Source organism: Bactrocera latifrons, unplaced genomic scaffold (assembly GCF_001853355.1).
Source record: "Bactrocera latifrons isolate USDA-ARS-PBARC rearing strain unplaced genomic scaffold, ASM185335v1 scaffold_200, whole genome shotgun sequence".
NCBI classification, from domain to species: Eukaryota; Metazoa; Arthropoda; class Insecta; order Diptera; family Tephritidae; genus Bactrocera; species Bactrocera latifrons.
The window spans coordinates 23,814-34,334 of record NW_017535520.1 but is presented as its reverse complement, the minus strand read 5'-3'; the positions used below and the strand labels follow the sequence as shown (position 1 = coordinate 34,334).

Here is a 10,521-nt window from a genome sequence, read left to right as displayed (position 1 = left end):
AGTCTGGAGAAAGCAGAACTAACGGCTAATGATATCAGTATAATCGGCATACGCCGGCAGTTGTTTACTCTTATATAAGATAGTACCTTCTCGATTAAGTTCTGTAGCTCGAATTATTTTCAATTATTTTCTACAGATTGAAATAGTCGCGTGATAGGGAGTCTGAAATCTCGTTTTATATAGAACGGCTCTAAGATGTTCTTCCCGATCCTGATGGAGCTCTTGGAATTGCCCAACTTCAGTTTACACAGCCGTATTAGTTTTGCGAGGACACCAAATTCAGWTATCGCCCCATAAACGCAGCTCATTTTCTGTCCTGTGGTGTATGTCGATTCGTTGCTCAAGTTTATTTTCCTAGATTTGACGCATGGTGAGCATCTGTTCGTTTGTTGGTTTTCCGGATCTAAAGTCACACTGATAAGGAAAATCGTTTTTAAACTCTGCAACATGTTGCTACAGAGTATGATAGCTTTTTTCACCTAATGGTTGTATATTTACACTGTATATAAATGATCAGGATAACGAGTCGAGTTGAGACATGGCTGGCTGCCTGTCTGTCCGCCCGTCCGTGTTATAACTTGAATAAAAGTTTAGATATCTTGATAAAACTTGGTACACATGTTCCTTGACAAAAAAAAACAAAATCCACTCAGGATAAATCCCATAAGCACTCTCACGGAGAGTGTAAAAATTAATATAACATGATAAAATTTTACACTAACAATTCCTTTATCTTATGCCAACATATTACCAAAAAAAAAATTTTTGCATTCAAATCCCACCAAAATTGTGAAAGCTCCTAAATACCAGAAGTGCGGGGGTCTTTATGACCGAAAATATCGGTTAATGTATATGATGTACAATTAAAACATTGAGAAAATCTACTCCTGATAATAATATCTCTGTGTATTTAAAATGGGTTGAATCGGATCAATACTTCCCTGAGTGATTTCATTGTGAAATTTTCGTGAAATTGTTTTTTTTTTTGCATTATAGGATAGTATACTATAATAAACATTCTCTCAAATTTTGGAATCGAAATTCAAACTATTAAGGACGCTATAACGTTTCTTGTAAGAAGGGAACAGAGTGGGGAACATAACGACTCCAATCTTTTTTTTCTCAAAATAGTGTTCTTTCTACTCTCAAAGGAAGAATTTTGCAAATATTTAGTTCTAATTTGGAGAAAACATTTTTAACGTCATTCGCTATCGCGTTATGGAAGCTTTTATTTTTTTTTAATCTTTCTATTTTTTTCTACGAAAAACTCAAATTCGATACTTTTTGTTCCGATCGCCGATATTTTATTAAATGAACAAAATAGCAAAAAAGGCTTCCATAGTGCGTTAGCGACTTTCCTATAGATTAATAATGTCATTTCAACAATTTATTTAACTATTATACACTCAGTAAATAAACATAAACAAAATARTTAGTCATGAATGTATTTATTTAAAAAAATAAATCGGACTGATTAGTTAATTTCAACATTAAAAAATCGCGAAAATCAGTGATTTTTCGGAGGGACAGGATGATACAGCCCACATTAATCTAATTGAATTATTTCTGACATAAAAGTCAGATTTGTACCCTATACTGGTCAAAATGTAAGATATTAAACGAAGTTGACATATTTTTTTTTTTTTTGAATTGAGCACATAAAATCACAAGTACACTTCCATATCTTCTCACACTGTATACATACATAACTCAATAACAAATTACGTTATGCGACTCATATTTTCTGAGGTAGGCTTGGCAGCTATCTAAAGATTTAAGTCTAGAAATAMGAAAAAGTCGTTTTTTTTTGTTATTTGCAAAAAGTCAAATAATTATATATAGATATAGGTATAGGTATTTTTTTAACTTCAAACATCTTTATCTGTCTTTTTCAAAACGATACTCACGATTCCTCAGGTTGTACTGGACCCATTTACCAGAATTTTTTATAGAGTCTTCTTTACAGACTTTTCTATTTCTCAAAAAAAATTTTAAAATATTAAACAGTCAAAAAACCTACACAAAATATTTTTTTTTATTTTTAGGCAGTCGCCATTTCGTGATATTTTTTCCCAATTTTTTCGCAGAATCAGACATTGTGACTTTATTCTAATTGAAAATKTATTTCTTTTTGGTTACAGATTCGTAATTAATAGAGGGAGAAATTGTTATCTTGGTAAAAAAAATGGCTTTTTTTGCGAATTTATTTCTTAAATATGGATTGATTAATTTTATTTCGACCTTTTGTACATTTTTGAGCATACCTTTGACAATAGCGGGTTTTTTTTCGTCAATTTTTTAGTTTATAAATTTTAGGTGTGTTTTTCTCAAAACTACTTTTCAAAGTCCGTGTTCACTGTCCGATTCATTTTAAACTGTGTACACAATCTTTAGTATAAATTTTTTGGTTGTTTTCTACGCACATGTCGGAAATTTTTAGTGGGAAATAACAGTTTTCACTTCAAATGTCCGCCAAAAATTTTTAAATGTAAAACAAATTATTAGAGAACGATGGGTTAGATAATTTTCAGCCGAGTTATGGTGAACACACAAAGTGTTCTTTCTCAAGACGTTCTGGGAGAAGCTCTGTTACCTGCTTATGCTTCAATATTTCTGCATGAAAAAATTATCCTATATTGTAAAAAGTATGGTCAATAATGTTCAAAAGTTCCGAATAAAATTATTCAGTCCATATTTAAGAAATAAATTCGCGAACAAAGTATTTTTTTACCCCAAAAACCTTAACCCCCACATAAGTCACAAAACACAAATCGCATATTTTACTTTTCATTTTGTGTAGCAGTATTTAATGTAAGAAATTGTTTTAACAATTATAGAATATGAAGTATGAAGTTGTGACTATTTTCACCGCAAGGTATCCATCTTTTTAGTTAATGACTTAAAACATATTCTTGCGACGACCTCATCATGTCAGCAAATACAATGGCAAGCATTTGCTCGTTTCCCTGCCTTTGAGTACCCCAAGAGTGAAATATAACAAGCGTTAAGTATGTTTGTTCTCCATTCAACTACCACGTTTTAAATGACAAATTTTGTCTGCTTACAGAATTAAGTGGAATTTGCACRAAGTCTGTACTATTTGTTAAATGGGAATTAAAGTTGTACACCGTAGTTAGTTTAAGATAAGCAGACTTTGAAAATCACTCAAATCGACACAAAAACATATCCTTAAAGGAAGTGAAAACATTGCAAATACAGTGTGATAAAGTACTTAAATGTTGTGATAATAGAATTTATGTTTTGAAGTCTACATATATTCAGATGCTTATCATCAGAAAGAGGCCGCTATTTTATGCCTTAAAAAGCAACTTTAATAATAAAGCACTTAAACTTACCCTAATAGCAGAAATTATTTTTTAGATCAGGGAATAAACCATATTTTTTTKTATTAAATAAAAAATTTTAACTAACACTCAGATAATAAATTCTTACATACCTATGTTAATAAGTGACAATCTCTTTGAGCTATATAAAAGTTTAGGCAAAATATTTCATCCATTTATAGATCATACTACGGAAGAGCTAAGTTCCGGTTAAAGTTTGGTATTTTATTATGTTATATTAAAGTTGTAAACTCAATAAATTTAATAACTATATTTTACTTCTCCTCAGCGAAAAGATTATTAAAATCATCCTCAAATGAGATACAAGTATATCTAACACAAATTTAGAGGGAGAGACGTCAACTAGAAGATCGGAATTGATAATATTAGAAATTGAGATTAAAGAGCTATACCAGTATGACACTTTCAAAAAATTTAATTCCCGTTTGTTTTTGCTTTTTCGTAAGTTTATATTTTCAAAAATWTCCTGTGAAATCAGTAAGCTCGTATTTTGACTAATTTTTGAATGAAGCTTTAAACACGTTTTTCTCGAAACGATATTTTTCAAAATTGCTGGCATCATAACTCAACGAGAAATTGGCCGATTGACTTCAAATTGAAATATATATACCTTATTATGTCCAAAAGACGATCCCGTACTTTCTTTAAAAAAATTCGCGAAAATTGTCTCATTTTTCATGGGTTACACTGGTATAGTCCCTTAAGACCTTGATCTAGACTAACTCCATTCATTTCCACCAGTAACATAATAATGTTTGTTAGAATAGCAATACATGCAGTATTATATAATATATTTTCAATATTATGTGTTCAGTTAAGATATCTTGCATAGTTTATAAAAGTKTTTGCCATAGCTTTAAGAGAGATATGTGTAGTATTGGCCCGGTTTATTCCATTTTTTTCATTTCTACATTTTAATAACAGAAACATATGCTCTCTGAGTTTCGTTAAGGTACCTCACATACCAACAAAATAAATAGATTATATGTGGTCTGAGGCTAGTTTTCGTCATATTTTATTCATATTTAGGCATAGAAATGTACCGTCAGGAGAAAAACCTGCTCGCTCAATTTCATTAAGATGACTCAAAATATTGGCCCGTAAACATATGTTATGTAAAGACAGCCAGAAGTTTGAAAATCGTTTGATTATGTATACCTGGACTAAAGGAAATATTGACCAGATTCAACCCATATTTGACGTACAGACATTCTTATACCAGGAAAGGAATATCTGCTAATTTCAATTATATATCTAACACAAGTAGTAAAAATTCAAATAACTACATTATCCTGACATATTTACATACGTACGAGTATGTATGTCGTTGATGACAACTTTTAAAAGCTAATTTTAATTCTTTGGTTAATTTGTTAATTAAAATTATCAGTTTAGTATTTTTCTCTATTCATGTATGCACATTTTCTGTTGTACGATGACAAGCTTTTTACATTAAACGAGCACTAACGAAATTAAAACATTCACATCCAATTGTAATGTGTTAATACCACAAAGTAAACAAACCAATTTCAACTTATTTAATTAGTCCAGTGGGGGACCAACTCTTCAATACACCAAGTAACTCAGACGCACATTTTTGTATTTTTATTTTTTGTATTTGTAGGCTCTGTTCATCAACACACTTTACTAGTTAATTCTAATTTATCAGATAAAATTGTATGCACTTGTTTCTGCTAGTAAAATATACTTTTATTATGGTGTTATCAATTTCAATCAAATGCTGGTACCATTTGCCGTCAATATACTTGCGATCCTGCGAGTTCAAACGTCGCGCGTTAACTGAGCTATTGCTCTTTGCAGAAGCTTCCTTAAATATTATACCATATTCATACAGGTGCACATTTAGGATGCTGTTAGCGTCGACGTAGTTGCTGCTGAAACAACTTGCGCCACCCCTAACATCTCTTCACTTTTATGTTTCAACAATCTCGTCACCCGTTGGTGAAATACTGGAAGCCTTCCTTGATTGGTTAAAAAGCTTTAACGATGACAACCTCCACCAAACAAATGGTTGGAAAAAGCTAAGGATTTAAAGGGAACGAGAAACTTTTGTTGGGTATTAATAACAAAGCAATGAAGGAGCTTAACAGGAGACRCCGTCCCTAAATAAAAGCGGCACGGCAAATTACTTTACATAATTCTTCATGCCTATAGATCTTGTATGGAGCATACCTGTATATACGCGACGGCAAAGCTGAGTGTTGGAAATTTCTTTTTACCAACGCATTAAAGTAAAATTGTGCGCATTTCTTTTGTACCAATTTTAGAATTTAAGTCAGACTTTGACGCAAAGGTACTACTTTACACAAGGATGTCGCGACTCTTAGTTACACCAGATAGCTTTGAAGTTGTAGATAATTTCGTCTATCTTGGAACCAGCGTAAACACCACCAACAATGTCAGCCTAGAAATCCAACGCAGGATAACTCTTGTCAACAGGTGCTACTTCGGACTGAGTAGGCAATTGAGAAGCAAAGTCCTCTCTCGACAAACAAAARCCAAACTCTATAAGTCACTCATAATWCCCSTCCWGCTATATGGTRCAGAGRCTTRGACGATGWCAACAACKGATRAGTCGAYGWTGMGAGTTTTCGAGAGAAAAGTWCTGCGAAAGATTTATGGTCCTTTGCGCGTTGGCCAACGACGACATTGACATAGTTCAGCGAATTAAAAGACAGCGGCCACGCTGGCTAGGTCATGTTATCCGGATGGACGAAAACACTCCAGTTCCGAAAGTATTCGACGCAGTACCCGCCGGGGGAAGCAGAGGAAGAGGAAGACCTCCACTCCGTTGGAAGGACCAAGTGGAGAAACACCTATCTTCACTTGGAATATCTAATTGGCGCCACGTAGCGAAAAGAAGATACGACTGGCGCGCGGTTGTTAACTCGGCTATAATCACGTAAGCGGTGACTAAGCCAATCAAGAAGAAGAAGATAGTTGTTACGTGAAACAGTTTTGTGTACGCTTTCAAACTCTTCGAATTCATCTCAAACGCAGAAATCAAGTTTGTTTTCATTTGAACAATGTTGTCATTGTTCAATACGCATATATAGTTTTATACACATCTATGTTTTCATTTACATTTTTTTATAATATAAAATATCAAAACTGAAAACCAACATATTGAACAGATTGAATTATAAAAGTTTATTAAAATTATTATAAGTATTATTAAAATTACTACAGTATATAGATATTGGCAACGCTATCGACATTCTAAACATATTGTAATGTTAACTTGCTAGAATATCAAAGACGAATACCCAATTTTCAAGAAGAAGAAACGAAAAGCGCAGTTTATTTTGGATTTTAAAGAGGTAAGTTCGTTATTTGATAATTTTATAATTAATTTCTATTATATGTACATATATATACACACCTGCTCAAAATAATAGTTACACAATACTTTTTCAAGTAAAGCACATGAATAAAATTTATTATTATTATTATTTAAATTTTTAAGAAAAACGCAAACGTACTTATATTTTTCAAATATTTACAAGCTTATTTAAATAAAATTTAATAAAAAAAAAGCAAAACAAACAAATGTAGATTGAAAAACATTTCATAGCTCAAATAAACTTGTTCAAAAGAATAGGTACACTTTTAATAAGGCAATTATTTTGGAAAAATATATTATGATACAACAGTTTTGTTGTATATACTCAGTTAATAGCCAGTATATCCACCATTATTCTGGATTACTTTATTTATTTGTTTGGGCATACTACTGATTAAGGTCTGACAGGTTTCTTTAGGTATCTCATACCAAGTTTTTCGTATGCACTCCCATAACTGCTTGGAGGTATGCTTTGGGTCATTATCTTGCTGAATTTAACCTCATATCTAAATCTGCTATCACAAATAGTTTTTGTGGCCTTCCACGAGTCTCCCTACTAGATTTTCAATCCAAAGCATTTTTAACAAAATAATGAGACCTTTCCATTAATTTTCCAATTTCCCGAAGCGATTTTCCTAACTTTCTGACGTTTGAAACCAGCCGGGCTTCTTCAACAGTGCAATGTGACTTCCGACCCATCTGATTAAAAAATAATTTAATGTATCTGCAGCAATTTGAGCTTTAATGAAAGAAAACTTACCAATTCAGATAAAAAAAAAAACTTGAAAAACTGGATAAAATTAATTTTGTTTTCACAAAAAGCTAAGTTCACCTATCTGTAACTATTATATTGAGAAATTTTTTTCTGAGAATTCACGCAAAATTGACACACGCATTAATTCGGGGGATCATATGCTTCATTACCTTAGTAAGGGCGAAGCTATATTATCTTAATTAAACTTACAGCATAACTTGTCGAATACAGCCCATAAAAAGTTTTTTAAACTGCTGAGAGTACAAAGTTTTATCGTGTAACTATTATATTGAGCAGGTATGTATATATTATTAATTTATTTTATATATAAAAGCGAGAAAAAGGTAAGCATTGTGAATTTAATGTTGTGTGTATAATTAAAAACTTTAATATTAAAGAAATCATTTGGAGCATTTGGAAAATTAAAATATATTGCGTATAACAAACAAATAAGGGAGTAAGTTTTAAATTATTAAAGTTAAATAGTGAATATTTATTTAAAATATGTAAATTGTGCGTTATATCTACATATATATATACATACATACATGTGTGAATGTAAAAAATTTAAAATCTAAATTGAAACRAATTGTGCGGTTCCAATTATAATTGAGTCGACTTCAGAATACCGTCGCAGGATTTAAATCGAAAAATACGTTCTGCGAATAGTGGTAATTTACAGAAATATTTCGAATATTCCCGCGAGTATAACTATATATATTTTTGAACTGGAAAACCTCCTCTATAACTAAAAATGTTCATTTGTTCTCCCAAGATATCGTATGGAGAATATCTAAAATTGCATAAAATAAAAACAACATTAGTGTTTCATAATGAATAAAAGTGAACATAGTTCAAATATACAGGGTGGCTGATGAAAGCCGCTACCAAAAACAATTAAATAACTTTTTTTCTATTTAATGAATCTGGTAAATTTTTTTTTTGTAGATTGACTTTTACATTTAACGAAAATGGATAACTGGGACACTGAAACAAGAATTTGGATTGTCCGCCGCTATCATTCACTGGAGCCCGTAGTTTCGATTCAAAAAGAGTATAGGTGCACGTTTGGCGGCAATCCTCCGAGCAGATGGACCATAATAAGACTTCTAAACAATTTTGCCGAGCATGGGACAGTCAACAGAAGACCTTACCATCGAAACCCTTCAGTTTGAACGGGGCTGTAGCTGCTGCCATACAAAACAATCCACGTGTTTCGACAAGAAGCTTATCTGCTCAAATGGGTGTAAGCAGACAGCCATTATAGTCAATTATGCACAAAGATTTGGACTTATTCCCATATAAATTTCAAATGGCCAACAAACTGAACGCTGCAGACTTGCCGATTCGCTTGGAATTTTGCCAGAAGATGCTTCAAATRGTGGAAGAGGTTGGAAACATGTTGAACTGTCTTTTCATGTCTGACGAGGCCCATTTCGATTTAAACGGCAACATAAACAAACAAAATTGTCGAATATGGAGTGCTTCTAACCCACAATACTCCATAAGACGGAATTGCATCTACTTCGTGTCACAGTGTGGTGTGCAGTTTCATCACGCTGCATTGTCGGGCCCTACTTCTTCGAAGAAACGGTCACACCGTTACGGTTACTGGAGACCGTTACTTGAGCATGTTGAGAGAGTTTTTCTATACAGAATTACGCCGAGAATTTCTTTCAACTCTGTGTGGTTTCAGCAAGATGGTGCAGCTCCTCACATAGCCCAATCTGTTATGACAGAATTGCGACGAAAATTTCTCAATAAGCTGATATCCAGAAACTCCACATTCCGTTGGCCACCCAGGTCGCCTGACCTTACTGCACCGGACTTTTTCTTGTGGGGTTATTGCAAGCAGGAAGTCTACAAAGCAAAACCATTCGACATTCGAGAAACAATTGCGGCTATTCCTGTCTCAACTCTCCAAGCAGTAATGAACAACTTTTTGGTAAGATGCCGCAAATGCATCAACGAGCAGGGGGGGCATTTAAATTCCAATATTTTTAAAACTAATTAAGCTATATTTAATAAAATTTAATAAGCTTTAACATGAATAAAAGAAAAATGGATTCCATACACCGAACAAAAAATTATTTGAGTTTCTTAATGTAGCAAAATTCATCAGCCACCCCGTGTGTACATATACGCATTTCTGCTCCGAAGCAGGGGTTTAAAATTAAATTAAAATTAAACTTTTTCAAGCTAGTTTCGAGCAAATGAGGGGTGTCTTTTTAAAATAGGATATTTGCATATTAATATTTTAAGCTATTTATATAGTATTGTCCTTAGTGCTGAAATACACAACTTCTTTACTTGGATGTGATCTCAAGAAGATATTTCGCAAGTAAAAAAAGGTTAAATTGTGAGTCCTAAACAGAAGTACTATTATTAGGTAAATCAGTAAATACTTATAATGTTTTCTAGTTTTAGAAAAATTAATTAAGAAGTAGATATTCTCTTTTAAACAGACATTTCTCAAATATATTTTCCTCCTGTAATATACTATTTGTAAGTATTTATAATACAAATCAAAAATCTTTATCAAACTAATCATGGCGGCAAAGACACACCWTTCAATTAGCCGCATAACCGGTGACTTGGAGGACGAGCATTACGTGGAGCTCGCTTCGAAACTGTCCATGTAATCGGAAGAGCACGTGCGCTACGTGGAAGACAAACTTTCACAAAAGGAAAGCAAAGATGCTATGGTAAATATTTCGTTTGATTATAATTGTATTATAATTTCTCGTAATTTTTTTTTCACAGATGCGGCTAATATTGAAGGAAGCAAAAGGCAGTGTGGACGGCGCACTGCGTGGTATGTTTTGTGAGGATCTAATGTACCACCACAATTTAGAGGGGCGCAAGGAGAAGGAATCCCTACTAAAGCTAAAGTACGTAGGGTTAGTTTTTGGTAGGTTTATTTGCTGGTATATATTTAAATGCCTTAACTTATAACGTTTCATTTTAGATATATTTTCTGACATTAGTAAAAACACTATATGGGGGGAGCTCCGGAGATTTATGGCCTTAAGCCACAA

General features: G+C 32.8%; 1 protein-coding gene and 1 pseudogene across 2 annotated transcripts in view; one reads left to right on the top strand and one right to left on the bottom strand.

Moving 5' to 3' along the window:
- Window positions 1–5,143, bottom strand: part of LOC108968082 (nitric oxide synthase) — a 223,527-nt gene extending 218,384 nt beyond the window's left edge. For both annotated transcript variants that reach the window (XM_018931849.1, XM_018931850.1), the window contains exon 1: window positions 4,890–5,143. The gene's annotated coding sequence lies outside the window, so the exon portion shown is untranslated. The remainder of the gene's footprint in view (window positions 1–4,889) is intronic.
- A 4,889-nt stretch (window positions 5,144–10,032) lies between these two features.
- Window positions 10,033–10,521, top strand: part of LOC108968077 — a 2,290-nt pseudogene continuing 1,801 nt past the window's right edge.